The sequence below is a fragment of the Mauremys reevesii genome, linkage group 2, assembly GCF_016161935.1.
Source record: "Mauremys reevesii isolate NIE-2019 linkage group 2, ASM1616193v1, whole genome shotgun sequence".
In the NCBI taxonomy this organism is placed as follows: domain Eukaryota; kingdom Metazoa; phylum Chordata; order Testudines; family Geoemydidae; genus Mauremys; species Mauremys reevesii.
The window spans coordinates 5,978,049-6,001,995 of record NC_052624.1 but is presented as its reverse complement, the minus strand read 5'-3'; the positions used below and the strand labels follow the sequence as shown (position 1 = coordinate 6,001,995).

At 49.4% G+C, this 23,947-nt stretch overlaps 1 protein-coding gene and 1 long non-coding RNA gene across 2 annotated transcripts in view; one reads left to right on the top strand and one right to left on the bottom strand.

Annotated features, from left to right (window-relative positions):
• PTH1R (parathyroid hormone 1 receptor) overlaps positions 1 to 23,947 on the top strand; it is a 165,034-nt gene that overhangs the window by 61,317 nt on the left and 79,770 nt on the right. The window lies entirely within an intron of this gene.
• LOC120398335 lies at positions 6,459 to 23,001 on the bottom strand. Its single transcript, XR_005594326.1, has 4 exons — positions 22,923 to 23,001; positions 22,721 to 22,818; positions 22,410 to 22,634; positions 6,459 to 6,854 (listed from the first exon to the last, which is right to left on the bottom strand). It is a non-coding gene; the product is annotated as an uncharacterized LOC120398335 (long non-coding RNA).

Below are 23,947 nucleotides of genomic sequence, written 5' to 3'. Positions count from 1 at the left end.
GACCTCCTGCCTGCCGTGCTTGGGGCGGCAAAATACCTAGAGCCGCTCCTGGTGGGGAGGCGCCTTACCTATGAGCTCCACAGACCTCAGCGCTAATCACAGCCCTGGAAATGTAATGGGCTCCGAAGCAGAGACTGAATCTGAGATCATATCTGTGCCAAAGTGCAGGCCTCTACCACTCGGGCTAAAGGAATAGCTTCTTTAGTGAGCAGCAGTAGTAGGCTATTCTCCTGTGGGAACACGAAGCTAACCACCTCCTTACCCAAGTCTCCACTGACACATCCCTTCTCCATCACACCACATAGCTCTGTGTGAAGGAGTGAGCGTGAGACTCACAGCCGCTCGGTGCAGAGGGGAAGGCATAGTGCTTACCTCTACCTGCACCTAGGTGTAAACCGACTTGCTCTGGAACAAGGCCTGGCTCGGATGGATTTGGTGTTAGGGTTCTAATATCTCACCAATTTGGACCATAGCTACAAATCTTCGTAAAATCTGAAACCAATTGGGGAGAAAGAGAGCCCTTGGCTTGGGGGTGCTGCCTGAGATAACGTCGCTGGTTTCGTTAGCCAGACCTTCCCTCGCTGTCACTCCTCTGTGCCCTCTCCCCTTCCCCCACGCTTGGCTTTGCGCTCCTCTTCACGCCTCCCTTGGTGCTTGGGACAGTCTCCCTCTGCCAGCCCCCCTCCGTCTCCCCAAGTCCTTTGGCACACCCTTCCCAGGCGGACCTGCCTGTGGACAAGGTGCCTGGTTCAGCTTTTGCTTGCACTGATGGCAATTCGGAGTATGGCCTGGAGCTGGATTAAGGCAATCCAGGGCCGTTACGCACACCCAAAAGCCCCGCCTCCAAGCCATGGCCACGCCCATTCACCATGGCTTTGCTTCTCCTGCCCCTTGGTCCCACATTTTCTTGGGGGGACAGTCGGGACCCCCCAGCCCCCAGCAGAGCTCTATGGACTTCCAACACATACAGGCATCCTCTTTTGGGAAGTTGTCCTGGGGGATCCCCAAAGCTGCAGATTTCAGGGTTAACAATCCAGTAACATGAATGGGGCATTTCACTTCTCTCTCGTAGTTACTGTTTCAGGCTCTCTGCAGACTCAGGCACACCCTGCCGAATTGGCTGCACTCGAGTCGTGTTTTCAAGCATTTTCTTTGCAACCGTGAAAGCTAGAAACATTGTTCTGTTTTGAAGCAAAGGCGGATTTTCTGATGCTGTCATGTGGCTCCAGGAACTGGGACCTAAGGCCTGTGCAATAATCCAGCCCTGGCTGAAGTCAGAATCAAATCACACGAGTCAAATTCAGCTCTGAGTCACCTCGATGGAAATCAATTGATTCCAATGGAGTTAGTCCAGAGTTACAGCAATACTGAGAAGGACTGGCTGAGAGCTGGTGCCTCCAGCTGGTGTGTGGGAGAGAAGCCGATGAGGCTACAGTTCAGTATTATTGTATTCTGTGTCTGGGAGATAATAAAAGATTGAGACAGTCTGACACTCCGGTGCTGGACTGACATCCACCTGCGGGCTGCGTTGGGAGGTACAGAAGCAGCTGTGCCTCCCATGTCTAGCCTTGAGACTTTCGTTTGATTCATGAATTCAAAAAGGTCTTTGCATTGTCAGCGATTTCTTTCCACCAGGGATCTGACCTCACTGCCAGAATAGCTAGAGGATTAGTATCAGACATGCCAAAAAGGAAACAGAGAATTTAGCCTGCCCTGGGGGCACTCATCTGTTGTTAAGAGGATCCTGGTGGGTGAGGGTTGGTGGAGGCAGCTGGTAATGGACTATCTGTATCTTTCAACTCAAGTCACCAGTTCAGTTCTAGATCAAGATAGTAATGAAGGAAACATGTTACTCTTCTTTTGATGGCATCTCGAATCCTGGCACTGAGGTGACAGAGTCCTGCACATCAAAGGAACGAAGCTCACGGGTTCCAGTACAAATCATTTTTGTCCCCATCTCATTGTAGGTCACAATCAGGTTGAGAGGGAGGAGGGGTGACTGGTTAGAGCACTGGGCTGTGGGGAAACCCAGGTTCAGTTCTTGCTCCACCACAGACAATCCCCTGTAAAGTGGGGCAAGTCCCTCCCTCCTCCTGTGCTCCCCCATTTGTACAATGGAGATAGGAGCTCTCCCCTCCTTCACAGGGAGGTGGGGAGGAGATGTTCATTGAAGCTGTGAGGCTCTCAGACACTGCGGTGATGGGGGTTAGATAAGTACCATCAATAGAAAGATGTGTTGTCGCGATCGCTGGTTATATTGCAGCAGCCCCTAAAGGGCCCGCATTGCGCTAGGCACTGTACAAACGCATCATAAATGACTGTCCCTGCCCCTGAAAAGCTGACAGTCAATCGCAGGGGGTTGCTCTAGCTATAGGCAAACTAGGCAGCTAGGGTGGCAGATCTGGCCCAACTGTCCCTCTGTCATGATGGCATGGTGGCCAAGACAAATTTGAGTGGTGTTGCAGCCCCATGCACCAGGACACAATGCCACTCACTCAGATTTGACCCAGCCTCCCTTCTGTCATGATAGAGGGGAGGCCGGGCCAAATTTGAATGGTGTGGTGGGGGGAGTGAGCAGCACACAAGTTTTGCGTAAGGCTGCAGAAGGTCTTCAGAGGCCTCTGTTGAATCTGATATGCTTCCTCACGCTGATCAGTGCCTTTCCGCCATGAGTCACCCCGCTGAAAAAACCAGAAGAGTTCTCAGAGTAAGAGACTACTTGGTGTCAGGAAGGGGATCAGAATCTGGCCTTTGTGCTCTCCGCTGAACGGACAAGTACGTTTATTTCCTCCTGTTGCAGGGTTATGTTCCGCCACTTGTTCTCATGGACCTGAGTGCAGCCTTACTCCACAGAGTATTGATTTCAACGGGGCTACTCGCAATGAATTAGGAAAAGATGCTAACAAGCCCAGCAGTGCTGGAGCGTTCTTGCTTTGCCTGTCTGCTGTCGGTAAATATAGGGCTGGGCACAGAGCTGTTTTCCCGTCCTGCAAGAATCTTCTAGATTTCAAAAACAAACAAACAAACAAACAAAATGTAACAAAGAGTCAAAATCTCAAAAAATGATTCTGAACCAAGAAACCTAAAACACCCTCAGTCGATCAAGCAACATGTTTCATTTAGCTCGTTTTGAAATGCTTCATTCCCACTGCGATCTTTTTTTCTTTCTTAAAACTTTTGTTTTCAGTATAAACAGAGTTAAATTTCTAAAGAAAAAGTCATTTTGCAGGGAAAAAAAACCCTGTAAACTTTTATTTAGAAAAAGTCAAAATGGGACCATTCAGCAATTTTGAGCATTGTTTTTTCCCCTTCAAAAATGTTCAAGGCGGGAGATTCTCCGAAACTGGAGCTTGCTTCATGAATTGTTGGGAATTGGCCCTGCTTTGAGCAGGGGGTTGGACTAGATACCTCCTGAGGTCCCTTCCAACCCTGAAATTCTATGATTCTATGACCGGTTTCAACGGATCAGAATTTTTTTTGACAAAAACAAGTTTCATCCAGAAGTTCCCACCCAGCTCTAAACAAAAATGTACACAGACAGGGATTATTTCATCTGCAGTGGGAACTAAATCAAATTGTTCATCATGATGAAGGCCCACCCATAGGCTAACACAAAACACAGGAACATATTTATGCCTGTATCTGTAATTTTCACTCCATGCATCTGAAGAAGTGGGTTTTTTACCCATGAAAGCTTATGCCCAAATAAATCTGTTAGTCTTTAAAGTGCCATTGGACTCCTCGTTGTTTTTCACAAGAGCAAAGGGACACTTGATGACGCCAAAGAGATGCCAACGTTCTGCAGGATCCCTTCACCCACCATTGACACCAATTCTTAACATTGGCAGAGGCAGTGTGGTAAAGGCAGTAGTGTGCAGAAGGGCCACTCTTGGTTGTTCAGGGCAGGTAGTTTGGAAAAGCTGGCATCCCTGGGGGGCAGAGTTAAGGTTGTGGAGCGTGATCCGTGGTGTACAGTAACTCGGGCGAATGGCTAGGTCGGTGTGTGCTTTGGGGGAAAGAGTAGAAGGCATACGCCATTTACTGGCTTGAGTTCTCAGTTCCTTGCTTTTTCTGGTTTTGTGTCAGGCCTGTTACGCATGTAGCAACCTTACCTAGGAAAGTTTTATTGTGTTTTATTTGTAGTAGTTATTCGGGGAGGATGCACTTGTAATTACATTCTGTAGTTTAGTTGGCCTTAAACACAAGCAACATGCTGGTATTAAAGTAGTTAATCTATGGATTTGCATTTCACACGCTGGCGAGCGTCTGTGTAGGACTGCCTTCTACTGGAAGGAATCAGAACTGCTCAACTGTGTGTCATACACCCTGTACTGCCAGGAGAGATTCTTCTGTCGTTTGGGTGGTAGGGTTCTGTGCCTTTGGAGCCTAGGATCAGAGTTCTAACTCTGCTGCTAGAATCAATTTCCAACAGGTGTACTGCAAGATCACAACCATGAAGTCTTAATTCTTACAGTAAATTGCCTGTGACATTTAGCCCAGCCAATTTGATACATGTTGAGCTAGATTTATTCCTGGTATAACTCCATTGGCTTCAGTAGAGTTACACCAGGGATGGATCTAGCCCATCATATCTATTTTGTATGTCATATCTGGGGCATTTATTTGAGCCAGAGGTGAGAAATGTTTGTTTTGCCTGCATGGGTGAAGAAGGTTGCTTGAGTTAGCAAACAGTGTTCTGCCTATGGGAGAGGTATAGCCAGACGGGTAGCAGGCACCTGAGAAACTGGTTAATTTCAGCCATGTGTGCAGAGATAATAAGGGACATGTGTTCAGATTCACTGCCTGTATTGGTGTTACTGGTCTGTGTGAAAATCTGCCTCCTGGTGGTTGCAACCAATAGCTGCAATGCATGGTGCTGGTATCGGAGCAGGGGCGAAATCAAGGAAAAAAACAAGGGCAGGTGTCCCAATAGTGATGCAAACAGCAGAGCAGAGAGGGGCAGTCACTGCTGAAAAGTGCAGAAGTCCTTCCTAGCCATCATTTTTTCCCCAGGACTCCTCTTTGAATGTACACAGCACCATGCACAGGCCCTGCTCCGCATACATCTGGCTTGCTGCTCTACTTCACACGACACTGAAATGCAGTCAGCTCTGGGGTGACAGCCGCTGTTAGAACGGCACCGTGCAACACCCTGCCCCGGTTTGAGACAGGAAATCTAGAACAAGGCTGGTTCCATTTGAAACCACAGGGACATTTCAGGAAGCAGCGTGGAATTCCCTCCACCAGAGTGCGAGCGCTTGCATTTCACCTCTCTTTAATCATTCCAAACTTGGACCAGCTCCACGGCGGGTGTAACCCAGCCTACCCCTATTGAAGTCAATGGGGCGACACCTGCTAAGTATTTGGCCCCAACCCTGCTCATCAAAGGAGCGGTGACAAGCTCCCAGCCAGAGATGATGCAACCGCTGATGTCTGAGTTTTCCGAGCCCCGCTAAGCCTCTGAGTGTTTTTTGTTGGTGATGCTGGCACAGATCCCCACCCAGATAAGGTGTGTGCTGTCTAGCGGCGCTGGGGCCGTGCGTCCAGCTCCTGCCTGGAGTTTGTGCACGTCCCTCCCCAAGCCCCCTCTGGACCAGCCGCTCGGCTGGATAGAGCCTTGCATTCTTCTCAGCGGGGCCGTGCCAGCACCTGAGAGCTTAGCATGTTTGCCTGCGTCGAGTGTTTCAGAACATGGTGTTGCTGAAATTCAATCCACTTGGCCGCCTGCCTCCTAGGAAAACAAATTAAAGAAAAAAAAGACAGAAAGAAAAGCACGGCGGGAAGAATATCGGCACTTTGCTACCCTGATGTCACGGCGAGGAAATCAGGCAGGGGAGCGAGAGGCCTTCCATCTCAAACCAGGGGAGCAAGTAAGGGCACAGGTCCCCCAATAATCAATGGGGGCACAGAACTCCCCCGGCCCCCAGGGCTGTGGTGGGAGCTGACAGCTGCTCTGGCCCTGGGGTCATGGCGGGGAGGGGAACAAGCTCCACCTGCCCCAGGGCCGGGGTACAGAATGTTCCCCTCCAAACAGGGTCCTGTTTTTATTCCTGCGCACACCCCTGATCTCAAACCCATTGCCGCCTTGCGCAGATAACTGAAATATGAAATAATGGGAGGCCGACGTGAAAACTTCCTGGGGGACAGGAATTTGATATGGGTATCTTCAGTGGAGCAGGCAAAGATCTAACGAGGTCCAGTGGCTGGAAGCTGAGGCTAGACAAATTGAGACTGGAAATAAGTCGTACATTTTTAACAGTGAGGTTATGCGACCATTAGACCAAGGGACGTGGTGGATTGTCCATCGGTGGCCATTTTAAATCAAGATTGGCATTTCCCCCCCAAAGACATGCTCTAGTTCACACGGGAATTCTCTGGGGCACTTCTCTGGCCTGCCTTGCATAGGAGCTCAGAGTAGATGATCACCGTGGGCCCTACCAGCCTGGGGATCTCTGAAAATGTCTTTGTGCTCCGGCAGGTTTCGTGTACCAACGCAAGTGCCGTTGTTTTGCTTTGTTTCTTTCTAACGTCAGCCAATTGCAAGCGAAAGGAAGCAGCTCGGGGGCATTTTCAGAGAGAGGGTGATTCAGTCATTAAAATCCATTGGGGAACGTGCTTGTATCCTCCTCTTTGATAACAACCCCTCCAAGCGTAAGTGGAATCAGACATTTCTTCAAAGATTGCAAACCTATTGGGAGCGACAAGTCAAAACGAGGCCTGAAAAGTCCAAGTTTGCATACTGGAGTTTCAAAGTGTTCATGTCATCTTCCCGGTGTTTGGAAGGGGAGGGAGCTGCGTGTTCCCTCCCGTGACTCCTCTCCGGAGCCCGGTAAGCTCCACCTCCCGTTTGGTTCCTGCAAAAGAGCAATAAAAAGTCAAAATAAAATAAATAGAATCCATTCCCTCGTAACCCAGATAGCTGCAAAATGGTCTCCGGAGACAGGAGTTTACGAGGCCAATAAAGCTGAGGAACATCTGCTTTAAAAGAAAAAGAATATCGTAACCAAGCATGAAGCGTGTGTTCTAGGAAATGGGGCCCAACACAGAGCCTTTCGGGGTACTCACTCATATCGTCTTTCGAAGATAAGAGAGAAATAGCTGCATCAGCCAAGACAAATACAAACCTGCAGTGTCAGACCAACCTTCACCTCCTTTTATGGTGCTCCTGGTGGATTAGCCCGTGAAAAACAGTCAGACTTCAGAACCAACCAGGGAATCTCAACAACTAAAGGTCATGCAGCAGTCTCGGTCACGTTTCCAACTCTTGTCAATGTCAGGAGTTAAGTGCTTGTGGAAACATCCGGGCTGTTCAAACAGATGGTACTAACTGCATCGTGATCTAGATGGGAATTACTTTAGCTTGAGGATTTCACTCTCCAGGCTTGGACCTTTCGGACACATGGTGCAGACTTATAGTGCTTGAGCTAAAGATATTTCTCCCTCCATGGGTGGCAGTAGTAGGCTGTTATCCTCTAGCCAGTCCACCACAATGGGAAGTTGTGTCATGCCCTTTGCCAGTGGGTTATACGAGTCCTGAATGTTACTAAAGCTGTTACCCAAATGCAGAGAAAACCTGTCTACTTTGGTAGGGCCAGTGAGAAGCTGTGTTGAGTTTTGTCAGCTGCAAACTACTCATTGTATAGCTTAGCACTCCCTAAGTCACTCCTGCGATGTAATCAAAACCAAGTGTCCTCCTGCATGCACGCAACTGCTCTCTTGTTACTGCATCAGCTCTCCAAGGAGACCAGGCCTGAGCCGATGTCAACGGTTGTGTGGGAGGTGGAGCAGAATCTGGCAAATAAAACTGAGCAGATCCTTTTTACAACACAACAAAACCCCAAGCAAGGCAGAGATTCATAGATTCCAAGGCCAGAAGGGACCCTTGTGATCATCTCGTCTGACCTCCCATATAACACAGGCCAGAGACCTGCCCCAGAATAATTCCCAGAACAGATCTGTTAGAAAAACATCCAGTCTTGACTTCAAAATTGTCAGTGACTCTTGGTAAATTGTACCAGTGCCTAATTACCATCACTGTAAATCATTGAAGCCTTATTTCCAGTCTGAATTTGTCTAGCTTCAACTTCAAGCCGTTGGATTGTGGAATATCTTCTCTGTGAGATTGACGACTCCATTATTAAATATTTGTTCCCCATGTAGATACTTACAGGCTGCAATCACAACACCCCTTAACCTTCTTTTTCTCAAGCTCAATAGATTGAGCTATTTGAGTCTATCGCTGTAAGGCGGGTTTTCTAATCCTTTATCATTCTTGTGGCTCTTCTCTGAACCTTCTCCAATTTATCAACCTCCTTCTTGAATTGTGGGCACCAGAACTGGACACAGGTTACAGCAGCGGTCACACCAATGCCATGTATGGAGGTAAAATAACCTCTCTACTCACACTCAAGATTCCCCTGATTATGCTCTTTTGGCCACCAAGTCACACGGGGAGCTCATGTTCAGCTGATTATCCACCACGACCCACCCCACAGCCTCATCATTTTTAGAGACCCTGCTTCCCAGGATAGAGTCCCTCATCTTGTAAAGACGGTCTGCATGCTTAGTTCCCAGATCTATACATTTACATTTAGCCGTATTAACATGCTTATTGTTTGCTTGTGCCAAGTTTACCAAGCGATCCAGATCTCTCAGAACCAATACCCTGGGCTCTTCATTATTTACCATTCCCCCAATGTTTATGCTATCTGCAAGCTTTATCAGTGATGATTTGATGTTTTCATCCAGGTCAGTGATTAAATATATTAAATGGCCTAGGGCAAAAACAGATCCCTGTGGGACCCCCCCACTGGAAACACACCTGCTCCATGATGTTTCCCCATTTTGAGACCTATCAGTTAGCCAGTTTTTAATCCATTTATCATGTGCCATATTTTGATCATTCTAGTTTTTTTTAATCAAAATGTCCTGCAGTACCAAGTCAGGGCAGGATTTTCTGCCTTGGCTGTGATGTCTCCAAGGAGCTACCTTGTATGTTCTGCCACCTGCAGCCCCTGTGCCAGAGTGCAGCCCCCTGAGTCCTCTTGTTGGAGCAGAGGCAGCCGGCTGGGCCGGATCAGGTGAGGGATTGAGGATGTGGTCTAGAGAGTGGGATTAAACCACCAAATTCCCATATGCTTTTCAGCTGGGGGCGGGGACGGATGAGCAGGGCTGGGAGGTGAGTGCACTGTCACTGCACATCCCCCAGCATTCCTCTCTTCCTTGCCACCAACCACCTCACCCTTCCTTTCCTTTCCAATTCATTCCCCTCCTCCTTCCCCCCCCGTTTCTTCTTATCCCAGACTTATCCCATCCTTTACATCCCTAGTCTTTAAACACCATTCTACCCCTCGTCCTCTTGTAATGACTCCCCTCCCAGCCCCTCCACCAGTGGCACAGAGGGGAGAAAAATATGCACGTGCAAGGACAGAGAGTCATGGGTTCCTATGTCCTGCCCTAGCACCCCTTCCGCCCCCCCACGCAGTGCTGGAAGGGGCAGAGCTGCCTCTCAGCCGTGGCGAGATCATCCCCGTTATTGGTTTGTATTTCCACAGCCCCGATCCCAGTGCAGGACCCCCGTGGGCACAAACCCGGATCAAAAAGAGCATCCGTGGCCCCAAAAGCATGTCGGGGAAGTGCAGGGAGTAATTATCAGGGATCATTTCCATGCTGATGTGCTCAGTGTGGACAATCTGACTGTGCCACAAGGGCCTTCTCCGGCCCCTTGACCTCCCCCATTGACAAGGGCAGAGTCTGGGGCCAGGATTTTTTCCCCGTTGCTCTCTTGCCTTTGTCCCCCACTCCTCCCTGGCCCGGAACTGTGCGTGGGCCATCGCTCAGCTCCCAAACTCCCTTGTCCTTCGCTCCTGGCAGCAGGGTAGCTGCTTAGCTACTGCAGCTCCAGCAGGGCCAACTGGCACGCCGGCTTTATTTATTTTAAATTCTTTCCAGCGTGAACCTGACAGGAAATCAATCTCAAACCGCATTCTTTATGATGGCAATAATGCCCGTGCATTGAAAACACAATCACATAAGGTGGACTAGCTGATCCCACCCCGCCCCCCGCCGATCGGTTTGTGTTCGCAACAAATGCTACCGGGTTTGTTATTTTGCTTGGGTCTTTCTTGCAGAGACTTGGGTGGAGAAAGAAAGAGAGAGTGGTGGGGGTGGGGGGTACCACCCCGCGCAGCAGCTAAAATTTCCAACACAGTGTTGACAGCTCCTGTGATTTTACTGCGCTTCTTGGGATCTATTTTTTGTGAAGCCCCAGCTTCTGGAGTCAGGTGATTAAGTGAGATTTTTTTCAGCTTGCATTTAAAAACAAAAGTCACTTTCTAGCCCCACCTATTTAGAAGAAAAGTGACAAAAACTCTAAAGATTCAAAAGCCACCAGGCAAATAAAAAGGACCCCAGATTTAATATTATTTGCATCTCCTGAAGCATTGGGTACTGGTCCCTCTCTGAAACAGGATGAGCCACTGCCTGATCCAGTCTAGCAATTTGCACTCTGATATAAGTCCTATCGAGGGTTGTACTGTAGAGGATTCTGCATCACTGGGCATTGTTAAATCATGGTGGAGTGTTTTTCTAACAGATCTGCTCTAGTCAAGCAGAGCACTTGCACTTGAAGCAGGAATTAACACAGGGAGGTCCTATGGCCTGTGTAATGGAGCTCAGTGGTCCCTTCTGGGCTCTGAGTCTGAATCTATGGATAGCACCATGTTTATTTTTTTTTCTACATGTCCAGTGAGTTCAGCTTACAAGCAAAAAGAGGGTTATGTTTTAAGAACCTCCTACCCTGCAGCCTTAATCTGGGAGCTGAGTGTCAAGCTGGGTTCTTTCCTTCAGGTGCAGCATCCTTAGTAATAAAGGTTGCCAAGGGTAAATTTGTCCTCGGTGCTCCCCCATTGTTTCCAAACCTCAGTGGGCTTGTTTTGGAGCTTAGTTTACCATCTGTGGCTGGCAGCAAGAAAAGGGGCCTGCTCTAGTGACTAGAGCACTGGGCTCCGAGTCAGGCGATGCGGGTTCTAGTTCTGACTCTACTGCTGATCTGCTGGGGGACCTCGGACAAGACATTTCACCGCCGCTCTCTTTTCTATGTGAGTGTAAGATCTTTGGTGCAGGGAATCAGGGCTTGTCTACACATACAGCGCTGCAGCAGCACCACTGGTGAAGACGCCCTATGCTGACAGGTGAGATCTCTCCCGTTGGCATAATAAAACCACCTCCGCGAGCGGCGGTAGCTATGTCAGCAGGAGACGTTCCCTTCTCGTCTCCGACAGAGCGCTGTCCACATTGGTGCTTATGTCGGTGTGACTTATGTCACACAGGTGAGTGGGTTATTCACACCCATATGGTTTATTCACCCCCCTGAGCAACACAAGTGATGCCGACATAAGCTGTGGTGCAGACATAGCCTCTGTCTCCCACTACGAGTGTGGATCGTGTCTAGGCCAATGGGACCCCGATCTTGGTTGGGACTTCGAAGTGCTCCTTGGTGGGCTCCCTCTCCCTTAGCTCCGCAGGGCTCACACAGGTACAAGCCCCTCTTCCTGACTCGTGTTGGCAGCTGTGAGTGAGTACCCACCGGAAGCAGACCTGCTGAGTTAGGGGGGGTTAAAAATATCCAACTCAATTCTGGGGGAAACTTCTGCAGGAAATGTCCATTTTTGCTAAATGTTTTGTTGAAAACATTTTCCCCTGAACCCAAAATTCTTCCCCCCCCCCACCGCCCATGCAAAAAGAATCTAATATTTTTCATGCAGGGGGGGGGGCAGGGATTCCTGGCTAGTTCTGCTGCTGAGTGAATCCAAGTTCATTTCTACAATCGTTTGTTAAGAGTATAACAAGACATGGAGTCCAGGCATGTATTTACTGATTGGATGGGCTGGGGCTGGGGGAGGGTACCTGTCACCTGCAGTCAAAGATGGAATTGGTTGATGGAGTTGGCCCAGCCAATCAGCTGCGACTGAGCTAGGCTTTGAACCAGTCCCCAAGATGTCATCCGCTGCCTTTAACACAAAGCCACCCTCCTTCAGTCCCCCTGCCCCGGTGGGGTACATCAGATGCTTTGTATCACTGGAGAATACGGTCATGTTTAATCCTGAGGGATGCAGAGAATAGGTTGCACGGGACAGCCACGTTCCTGAAAGGGCATGAGACAACGAACAAGTCCAGTGCACAAGGGCGCCAGGAGAGCGCTTCCATTGGCTTCAGTGGGTGACGCAGACATGCAGAGACGGTATAATCAGCCCTGGTCCACATGCCGCATGCTTCACCCAATTCCCTCTTTACCAAGCAGGGCCCAGATCCTCAGCTGGTGTCAATCCGCCTTGGCCAATGAGCACCACGGAAGTGATGCTGCTTTATAGCAGCTGGTGCTGCTGGCCCCAGATCTAAACGCAAACACAAAGGAGCTTGGGGACGGGGAACCCCTCCAGCGCCGCTGACCTTAGCCCGTGGCGATGGAGGAGCTCCTGATACCCGGCCAGTGATCTCTGCTGCTGTAGAGCTCTGGGCAGCGTCTGCTCCAACAAGGGACACCCGCCCTGAGCTGATGTTCCAATTCTCCTTCTCCGTTGCGTCCTCCGCCCAGCCGCTCCGAAGGGCTGAGCTAGAACCTCACCGGGCCTGGTTTGCTGATGACTCTCCCGCCACGCCCTGCCATCCCAGTGGCAGACCTTTGCAGGCTCCTCCGCAGCGGATAGCTCACAACCTCTGGCTTCGTTGGAGCCAGCCAGGTCTCTGGGCCGCAGAAACTGGTCTGGACCTGCATTCAACGCACAAGAAGGTGGCGTTTGAACCCGGCGAGGGGATAGCACCTGATCTGAAGTCAGCGGAAAAGCTGCCGTTGCCCTCAGTGAGCTTTTGATCAGCCACTTAGAACTTGACCCAGGGTGACATTTCTGCACCCCGGATGCACCCCTGGGCTCCGCCTCACTGCCTAGCCTGCCACGTTCTCACTCTGCTCGGATCCACCTCTGGGTTTGTTTGTTTTTTGCAATTACGAGCACAAATTGTTTAATTTCCCCCTCTGCTCCAGGAAAACAATTCATCGTGATCTGGACGGCACGTCCCCCACAGCCCCGTGTATCGGTACAGTAAGCCGTCGCAACGTTTTCACTGTAACCAGGAATCTATTTGCTTTCGGCTCGTTTTCTGACCCGCTGCCAGGGCAGTTTCACAAAAAGGATACTGTTATTTCTGAAAATGAGTCCCATAAACAAGGATGAATATGACCTCTCCGCTGAGACTTGGGGTTTACTTTAGTGGCTGGGAGATCAGCCAATGAAATGGAAATACCAGAAAACATTATCATAATTACCCCGTGGCCTCCTCTGGGGGCAAGGAAAACCTTTTTATTTTACAGGCTCTGGATAGAATCACTATCTAGCCCTCCTCCACCCAGCCCTCTTCCTGCTGTGCCTTTCTGCATTTTGCTAACACCGAAACAATGCCTCGAGCCCGTCCCTGCAAGCAGTTTTTTGGCAAAAGGAGGTGATGTGAAGCCAAGAGGTGAAAACCATTGACGGGGGAAAAGATGCCAACAGATGTCTTCTTGATTGCAAGGTGTTAGGAGCTGTGCCAGCTGCCCAGGCCTATTCCCTCCCACACTACCCTGTGTAGGGTGACCAGATGTCCTGAGTTTATAGGGACAGTCCTGATTGCTGGATCTTTTTTGTATGTAGGCTTCTATTACCCCCCACACACAGATTTTTCACATTGGAATCATAGAATCTCAGGGTTGGAAGGTACCTACGGAGGTCACGTAGCCCAACCCGCTGCTCAAAGCAGGACCAAACCCTAGACAGATTTTTACCCCAGTTCCCTAAATGGCCCCCTCAAGGATTGACCTCACAACCTTGGGTTTAGCAGGGCAATGCTCAAATCACTGAGCTATTCCTCCTCACTGTCAGTCTTGGCTCTGCGCTCCTCCGGAGCACAGGAGGGTCTGCGCTTGGGCAGGGGGCTGAGGATGTTTTTGCCGGGGCAGTGAAGCGTCCCTACACTCGCCTGGTTAACTGTCGGTCCATATTGTCCCCTGAGGTGGCCCTAACTGCAGCCAAGCTCCTGAGGTCCACAGGGCTACAGCTGGACGCCTGCAAAGCTCTTAGCACCACTCCAGCTCCAGGTTCTGCAAACCTCCACTTGCATCCGGGCCACGTGCCCTTCAGTGCGGGTGCCCTTGGTGTGCATCCCTTGGGTAGGCGGGTGACGCTGCTATTTGCAGCCAGGCGGCTTACACCTGCCAGGAGCCGACTCCCAAAAGGCATAGCGCCTTTGCAGATCATCCGCCGCCCGGCTGGATCTCTGGATAGCTTCTTAAGGCTACTCAGTGGATGTCCACCACTGGCGATCGTCTCGCACCACAGAAGCTTTTGGCTGGTGGGAACTGGGTGCGAATCATGGCTTGTCCCGGTTTATCCCGTCGCTCCTCCAGGATTGCGCTGGGGCAGCTGTGGCAGTAGAGTGATCACTACCTGGCTGGGATTGGTGCAGTTCTGCGGTATATAGACAAGGTGAGGGGTTTGGGGTCTTTCCTTTCTTCTTCTCAGCGTATGCTCAACGTGCCTCGGGTGGCAGCTGACCAGGATTCAACCCCAAATTTGGTTCTCTGGTTGGATCATTAGCGTCCCCGGCCCGGGCCGGGTACTGGAGGGGTGTGCGACGTGAATGCTGATCCATGGCCCCCGTCTTTCCTTTGAAGCCCTGAGGCACAACTGTAGGTGCAAAGTAGCGAGTGCTGAAGAGCAGAATCTAGGTCAGGGGTGGGCAAACTTTTTGGCTCAGGGGCCACATCTGGGTATGGAAATTGTGGCGGGCCATGAACGCTCCCGAAATTGGGGGTTGGGGTGCAGGGAGGGTGAGGGCTGGGACTGAGGCGTTCGGAGGGCGGGAAGGGAATCAGCACCGGGGCAGGGGGCTGGGATATGGGAGGGGGTCGGGGTGCAGGATCTAGGGGACGCTTACCTCAAGCAGCTCTCAGAAGCAGCGGCACGTCCCCCTCTCCGGCTCCTACGCGGAAGTGCAGCCTGCGGCTCTGCGCGCTGCCCTGTCCACAGGTGCCACCCCTGCAGCTCCCACTGGCCGTGGTTCCCTGCCAATGGGAGCTGCAGGGGTGGCGCTTGGGATGGGGGCAGCGTGCGGAGCCCCCTGACTGCCCCTATGCATAGGAACCAGAGCGGGGAGATGCTGCTGCTTCCGGAGCCTCATGGAGCAGGGCAAGCCCCAGACCTGGCTCTCTGGCGGGAGCTTGAGGGCCAGATTAAAATGCCTGGGGGCCAGGTTGCCGCTGGGCTGTAGTTTGCCCATCCCTAATCTAGATGCAGGTGCATGAAAAGGAGGGTCGTCTATGATCAGATGATTGTAGCCCCTGCAGCAGGAGGCAGGGTGGCCTAGCAGGCCGTGCACTAACTTGTGACTCAGGAAACTTGGGTTCTATGCCTAGCTCTGACCTGGTGGGTCACCTTGGACCTGCTCTGTGCCTCAGTTTCCCTGTTGTAAAAAGAAGATCGTGATGCTGACCTTGGTTGTAAAAGCATGTTGAAATCTGCTGAGGAAAAGAACTGGGTACCTGTATGTGGGTGTCCCAGTGTATCTTACGCCTTCGTGTGTTGGGCCTCTCTGTGCCCGCTCCACAGAGGATGAGAGTGTGTCACAAACTGCACTCAACCTGGAAGGCTTTGTGCTCCAGAGGTGCCCAGTTCGATCCTAGCATGGGCCAATATGGAGCTGTGGCGGCAGCAGCAGCACGTTTGTGATGGAATGTGACTCTGCACTTGGGTCAGTGCAACCCACAGGAAAGGCCTTGTGTGTGTGTGACTGGCTCTCAGTCTGCAGTTAAACTCAAAGCCCTTGTACCTCTTCCGAGAGGCCAAGAGACGGGGAGAAGACCACGTATCTCCAGTGACTGCACTGGCTTACGGCTGGTCAAGCTTGTTGCATTCGTGTCACGATTGCTTCTCTCTCTAGCTGTAGGTCTTTGCTGGGGCAGAACCATTTCAGAATCCCCCCCGCCCTGCCCCCTGTTTTACAGATGGGGAACTGAGGCACAGAGCATGCCAGCAGGCTTTTCTCGTGGGGCGCCCAAAGCCCAACAGGTTTGGGTGCCCAGCTTGACACTCCTTGGGCCTGTTGCTTGGAGGTGCCCGGGCCGAACCCCTGCAGCTCCCATCGACCGCAGGTGCAGGCTGGGATTGCTCAACCCCTGTGAAAATCAGGCTTCAGGGGTCTCAAATTGGACAGCCAGAATGGAGGCCACTTTGCAGACTTTAGCAGGAATCCTTATAGCCCAAACTGCAGCACTTCTGAAAATAAAGCTGCTTGTCTTTACCAGTGAAGGTCATTAACCACTGGGACACTTTGCCCAGGGTCGTGGGGATTCTCCACCACTGCCAATTTTTAAATCAAGATTGGATCGAAAATATCTGCTTCAGTTCAAACAGGAATTAATTTGGGGAAGGCTTATGACCTCTGCTGTACCAGAAGTCTGACTAGGTGATCACTATGGTTCCTTCTGGCTTTATCGTCAATGCGCCTATATAATCCATTGATTTTATGTAGGTGTCTAACTTTAGGGGCACTCTGATTTGAAAATTTTGGCCTACTAGCTGCTAATCTCTTTAGCAGGGCCATTCTCAAAATTTAGGAATATCATCAAAAAGGAAGTCTTACCAAAGCCATTATGACTACATACGTATGATGCCATAGATTTGATTGGATTGCAATGAGAACAGGTCTGGTTCTTTATTTTGATCTTTTACTGTCATGCTGGAAGCATGTTGTCTAAGTGCAAGAGAAGCAGGAAGTGAAAGTGACAAGCAAATAGCAGGAGAAAGTCAGCAATTTAGTTTCACGATCCAAATGGAAGGCATGGATGGTTTTGTGGTGAGGCATTGGACTGCGGTGTTGCCAATGCTTGTGATTTTACCAGGTATTTCCCAATAGTTGGTGTTTGCCTTAAAGCCCCAGCTTCTGGAGTCATGTGATTCCCTGAGAATCTCAGCTATCATTCTGCGGGGGAAAAGGAAGTTTCTAGCCTTTGTGGTAGTGGAGAAAAGCTGAAAAATGTGACCTTGGGTGCACCCTATGGGATCAGCCCCCAAAGGCATATCAAATTAATGCCCAATGTCTTTTTTGTTTTGTTTTTACTCTCAATTTTTGAAGCAATCTCATGATTTTTGGGGGCCTGATGCATGATTTTCAAAAGCTTGGGGTTGGCAACACTGGGACTGGGATGTAGAAAATCTGCGTTCAGTTCCCAACTCTGCCGCAGGCTTCCTGTGTGACTATGGGCAAGTCACTTAACTGTGCCGTGCCTTAGTTTCCCTTCTGCAAAAGGGGGATAATAGAGTTTCATGTTTATGTCTTGTCTATCTAGACTGTGAGTTCTTCTGGGCAGGGACTGTGTCTTGCTATGATACATGCGGTGCTTAGCACAGCAGGGCGCTGATCTCGACTGGGGCCTCTAAGACACTCAATACAACAAATAATGCTAATCAGAGAGAAGAAAAGAAAGAAATAAATAAGCAACCCTCTTAAGCAGTGAGAAGCAAATTAGATTTGTGCATCTCCCACCCAGTTTAAATCATCATCTAAAGTGGCACTAGGAACAGATGCAGAGAATTTTAAACATTTAAACATTTTAAACACCCGTTTTGCTGGAGTCACTTTGGATTTACATAGGTGTAACTGACCGAGGACTCTTATGTTTCCCAGGTAATGATGCTTTAAATGCAGACTAGCCAACCACCTGGAAAGAGATGCCTTTACTTTGTGGTTCATGGAGCTTTCTGCTTTTCTCCCTTCCTTGCATATGGGATAAACGTCTATTTATTTATATATGTTTATTCTCCCCACCATCCTCCATCCTCCTGAATCTGATGGAAATGCTCTATTGAAAGGGAAGGTTCTGTGTCATACATTATGTATGGCCAGACGGTGGATCACTCCCAGCTTCAAAACCTATGTGTATAAAAGCCCGGGGCATGTTTTACTATTTATGTTGCAGTAGCACCTAGATACCGCAACTGAGATCAGGACTCCATTGTGCTTGGTGCTGCATAAACATATAACTAGAGACACTCCCTGCTTGTCTGAATAGACAAATAGGTAGAGCTGGGCAGGAAATGGTTTTCTCATCTTGGGAAAATATTTGAGATTTTGAAAGCTTTTCCCATCCCTAATCAGGACAAAATGTCAAAATCTCAAAAATGTTCATGAGCCACCAAATGGAATTTTTTTTTTCTGGTTCGGATCAGGCGAAATGTTTCATTTGGTCATTTCAAAGCAATTCATTTCTATTTCAATCATTATTTAAAAAAAAAAAGACGTCTTTCTATCGTTAGCTCAGACTTCTAAACGAAAAGCCATTTCAGACGGGGAAACGGGGATTTTTTCGTTTAGAAGATGGCGAAATGAGATGTTTTGACAATGGCAGAACTGTCTCCCCACCACACGTTTTCAAGTCATGACATTCCTCAAAACCGACCCTTTCCCATGCACGGTTTTGGTTTCGATGAGTCGCTATTTTTCCTTGGGAAAACAGTTCACTGAAAAATTCCCGACCGGCCCTACATAGACGGAAAGGGACTCACCCGAGGTCGAACGTACTCGGCAGCTAGCCCAAGCAGACCCCCCCATGCCGCTGCCGCAACCCTGCTGTTTTTAGGTGCCAACTCTGCTCAAGCTAGTGCTACGTCTATCCGGACCGGGAATCACCCCTCCCACCTGCTGGGCAGACGAAGCTTTTGGAGCACGGGCTGTGGCTTGCTGTGCATTGACACAGCCCCGTCCTGATCTACTGCCTGCTTGTGCCCCTCCAGGCCCTGCACCTCTCCTGCTCCCTGCAGTGCTCAGGGTGCTTGTTCACCCACCTCAGCCCAAGTGGGAAGGCTTCTGTGCTGTGTCCAGCAAGGGACAGCCCTTCTGGGGCACGCACGCGACACCTCGGGCGGGCGGAGGATACGCTGGCCTCCGGGGTGCTGCAGGCTGGGTCAGGCTTGGCAGCGGGCACATGCAGGAGGAACCCAGCCTCCCGGAGGGTGCAAAGTTTGCAGGCTCAGTTTCCTGAGCCCTCTGGACTTCGGGGGCAGGGGCTGGCAGCCCGGCTGTCAATGTTTGTTCTTGGATTTTGGATGGGATGTTGATTGAGGCAGGTGCCATATGGCCCAGGGCCTGCCTGAGGAAGCTGAAATAGCACAGCATGAATGGGGGCAGGTTGTGGGATTTAAAGGGGCAGGAGTCCTCCATATTTTTAACTCCTTTGGTATTTTGAAGCATGGGAGGGGGAGGGGTTGGAAGGCTGGAATCTCAGCTCAGCTGTTCCCTGGTGTTATATTTATCTGTGTTCCTGTATTTAAGTATTACTCAATGGGATTTTTTTTTAATAGCTTCGTCCCTCCGTGCCGCGGACTTTGGTGTCCTGCCCTAGAAATCCCTCCCTTTCTGTGTGTGTGTGTCTAGCTCTCTTTGGTCTCTCTGCAAGATCTCGAGACAGTTGCACGTGGCGTCTCAGAATGGATCAATGGGGATTCTAATTATGGAGCAAGAATAAATACATCTAGGGACTGGCGAGGAAGCTGCAGGTGGCTGGGATAACAGTCTAATAGACTATAGAGCAGGCATGGTGGATGCGCTGGTGTTCCTCTGCCAGATGGGATCAGAATTGCTCAACTGTGTGTCCTCTGCCCCATACTGTTTAAGATGGGATTTTCAAAGCAGCCTAGTCTATCCAAGGCACTTACACAGCCCCTGTTACTGCAAGATCTCAGCATCTCACAAGCTTTAATGTACTTACACTCACAGTTCCCATGTGAGGCAGGGCTGTGTTATTCTCCCCATTGTACAGATGGGAAACTGAGGCACAGAGAGGCTAAGTGACTTGCCCAAAGTCTTACAGGTAGTCTGTGGCAGGGGAGGGCTTTGACCCAGACCTCCAAAGACCTAAGCCAATGTCCTGCCTACTGGACCAGCCTCTTAAACACAAAGGGGCCCCATCAGCTCCTTTGAAAATCTCCCCTTAGCTGATTTGTCTCTAATTCACTGATCCTCCCACTACCCCGTCCCCATCCCTGGATAGGATGCAACAGCAGCTCCTCGTTTTGCACGCTGTGCAATGTGCGGGTGAATGCAGATCCTCAGGCCGTAGAATCCTCGCATGCTTCACCAGCTTTTTCGCCTTCCTCTGCAGCGTGGGGCACAGGTCACTTGCTGGAGGATTCTCTGCACCTTGAGGTCTTTAAACCACGATTTGAGGACGTCAGTAACTCAGCCATAGGTTAGGGGTTTGTTACAGGAGTGGGTGGGTGAGATTCTGTGGCCTGCATCGTGCAGGAGGTCAGGCTAGATGATCATAATGGTCCCTTCTGACCTTAAAGTCTATGAGCTGAGATCTTTCTTAAGATCACTTGTGTTATTTCCACCTCGTCTTCCTTTCTGCTGCTGGGAAAATCTCAAGCTCTGAACATTGCTGGGCTGCTACTGGTCAGGATCCTCAGGGAAAGGGAATGGACTGGCAACAGGCAGTGCTTCTGTATCGTGAGGCCAACTTTTCCCAACGTAGCGCTAACAATTTCCCAAATCTGGGGGAAAATTCCCAGGTGCCATATGGCCCAGGGGCTGCCTGAGGAAGCTGAAATAGCACAGCATGAATGGGGGCAGGTTATTTCAAAATCTCAAAGGAACGTAATAGTGTATTTTAATAACGATATAATATATATTATATCCAAAATATTCTTATTTGTTCAAGATATTTCACATTTATTATAATTAGTGTGATGGGGCAAGGCCAGATGGCTACAGTAAAGTACTGAGGAACAGGTATGTTAGCCCCAGGCTAACCAAATCCCTGGTACCATGGTAACCAAATGGCAGTTGCTCCAGGTTAATCAAGGCACCTGGGGCCAATTAAGATCTTTCTAGAAGGCAGTGGAGATAGCTACATTGATTGGGACACCTGAAGCCAATCAAGGGCTGGCTGGAACTAGTTAAAACCCTCCCAGTTAGTCAGTGAGAGTCGCATGTGAGGAGCTGGGAGCAAGAGGTGCAAGGAGCTGAGAGGGAGAGGACGTGCTGCTGGAGGACTGAGGAGTACAAGCGTTATCAGACACCAGGAGGAAGGTCCTGTGGTGAGGATAAAGAAGGTGTTGGGAGGAGGCCACGGGGAAGTAGCCCAGGGAGGTGTAGCTGTCACACAGCTGTTCCAGGAGGCACTATAGACAGCTGCAATCCACAGGGCCCTGGGGCTGGAACCCGGAGTAGAGGGCGGGCCCGGGTTCCCCCCAAACCTCCCAACTCCTGATCAGACACAGGAGGAGTTGACCCGGACTGTGGGTTCCACCAGAGGGGAAGATCACTGAGGTGAGCAAATCCGCCAATAAGCGCAGGACCCACCAAGGTAGAGGAGGCACTTTGTCACATTAGTATATGTATAGACACGTTTACAATTGAAAAACATATGTTACTTATACAGTAAATAGCATATTTAACACATGAGGAGTAGGATTGAAATTATAGAAAACAATGTATTTTACACAAATGTCACTATTTTAAAAACAAAAGTATTAATAAGTACAGCATGTGCCCTGCAGTGTACTGTACATCAAAGTTACTTTGAAAAAATAAAAAGTAAACATATGATTTTAAAATAAGATAAAAAAGCAAACAGAGCAAATAACGCTCTTTTATATAACTTTCCTTACAATCTCTGAGTTTTATCCATTTTCTGACATATGGTCTGAGTCGTCACTAGGAACATTATTACCATCATTAATATTTTTACTAGTTTTATCACTGTCATTTTTACTGTACATATATTTACAATGTAAATACAAGTGCTTAATAGTAATTACAAAATTAGAACATTTCTCTTGCTTTGCTTTCAAAGCTGACCATATAACTACACTAGAATAGAGTGTTTTGGTTGTCATACAGTTTATTTCTTTGGTTTTTATGTCACTTACCATGGAAAAGATTCTTTCACATGCTGCATTTGAATGCGGTAATGTGAAAACCTTTTTAGCCAGTTCAGATATATTTGCAAACATGAATTGACCTGAATAATCTTTGATTTGTTACAGCCTCAGCAATTTTGGAATCAGGGAAACATTTTTTAACTACTTCAGTCAAGTGAATACTGACGTGTTCAGCAAAGGAACAGGCCAATCTAATCTCTGCATTTTTAACTTGCTCTTCAAATTTTTGTGCTTTTTTAATTTCACAATCTTGTTTATTAAACATATCAGCAATTTTCTCTGTATTAGATACTGTCGCAACCTTTTGTTTCTGTTTTTTACCATTTGCCTGCTTATCTAACTCACTAGTACCTGCCTGGATTTTTACATCACAACATTTGCAATAAGCTAAAAGACGATTATTTTCTACTTTCTGCAGCCAGTCTTGGTATTTACCTTCTTGAAGCCACGAGTCTTGACAGGCTCTTTTGAAAGTAGATGGCTTCTCTTTTGGTGGAAGTTCACCCTGAGTCTTTAATACTCTGTTGGGGGTGCTCTCCCGTTGTTTTCATTTCGACGTGGACGGATCTTTGTCTCCTCCTGCCGTCCTCTTCCTCTTCTCACGAGTCTTACCCGTCTCTTCATTCATTTTTTATGTTAGATAAAAATGGAAAGAGATCTCTGAAATAATGGAATGTGATTATTAGTGTAATGTATATTTCAACTTATATTTAAATCAAAGAAGGGAACATATTATATATTATTACCTAACACAGTAGGCGAAGACATTTAATATTTGTCTGGAGGAAGGTGCTGTTACAAATTTATAAACAGCCGAACGCTCTGGTCCACATTCTCTGTGCAACTGCAAGCACAAAATACAAATTTTTAGAGATTTAATAACAGATCAAGAAACTAATCATGATCAGTAAGTATTGCAATCTATGTAATTATTGGAAGAAACCTCACCTAGAAGATAAATTTGACGACCATCTCCTCATTGCCTGCCAGCCAGCCGTTGCTGAGGTTGGTTTGTTGTGAGTGCATGTGCGCACTTGTCACTTCACTTGTGCTGTCATGATATAGTACATTGAAGCACCACCAATAGGAGAGCAGCGCAGCCCGATTATGAAAACCACGTGACAAATATTCACCAATCGAAGAACGCATTTTGAGGGAAATTTTTAAAAAGTGCAAATATTTTACTTTTTATGAAAACTTCCCAGGATTTTTGAGATTTGGAAAGTCTTTTACTTTTCATGAAATTTTCCCAGGATTATTTAGGTTTTGAATGAAAGTTCCCAAGTTGAAACCTTCTACTCAAAAATGCCCAGATTTTGGGAAATTTCCCAGGATATAGAAGCACTGGCAACAGGGGCGTCGAAACGGGGGGGGCAACGGGCCATGGCCCCTCCCACTTTTTGCCAGAGGCCCGGCCCCTTGCCCCGCCTCTTCCCCCAAAGGCCCCGCCCCCAGAAGCTGGAGCCCAGCCCGGGTATGAGTGGCCCAGGGAGCCCAGGCAGCTGTGGGGAGCTGCGGACCCTCCACCTGCTGAGGGGTGGGGGCAAGAGCAGTCCCTAGCCCATGTCCCTAACCCCCAGGCCACCCACCCAGGGCAGGTGGAGGGTCCGCAGCTCCCCACAGCTGCCCAGTTGCGGTTCTTACCATGGCCCAGATGTGTCTCGTCGGCCCCTCCCCCAGGCCAGGCTGGAAGCTGGAGCTGGGTGGGGGTAAGACCCACATGGGCCCTATGGGGAGCCGCGGATCCTTCGCCTGCCCTGGGCAGGAGGCTGGGGGGGGGTGCGGGGATACAGGCTGGGACAGCTCTCGCCCTCCCTTTCCCCCAGGCAGGTGGAGCGGCCTGGGCTCCCCAGCTTCAGCTTCTGGCTTGGCCAGCGGGGGGGCCTCAGGAGGAAGAGAAGGGGCAGGGCCATGGAGGGGACAGGGCCTCGTGTCCCCCCTCACCCCCCAGTATTACAAAGACTCCATCACCC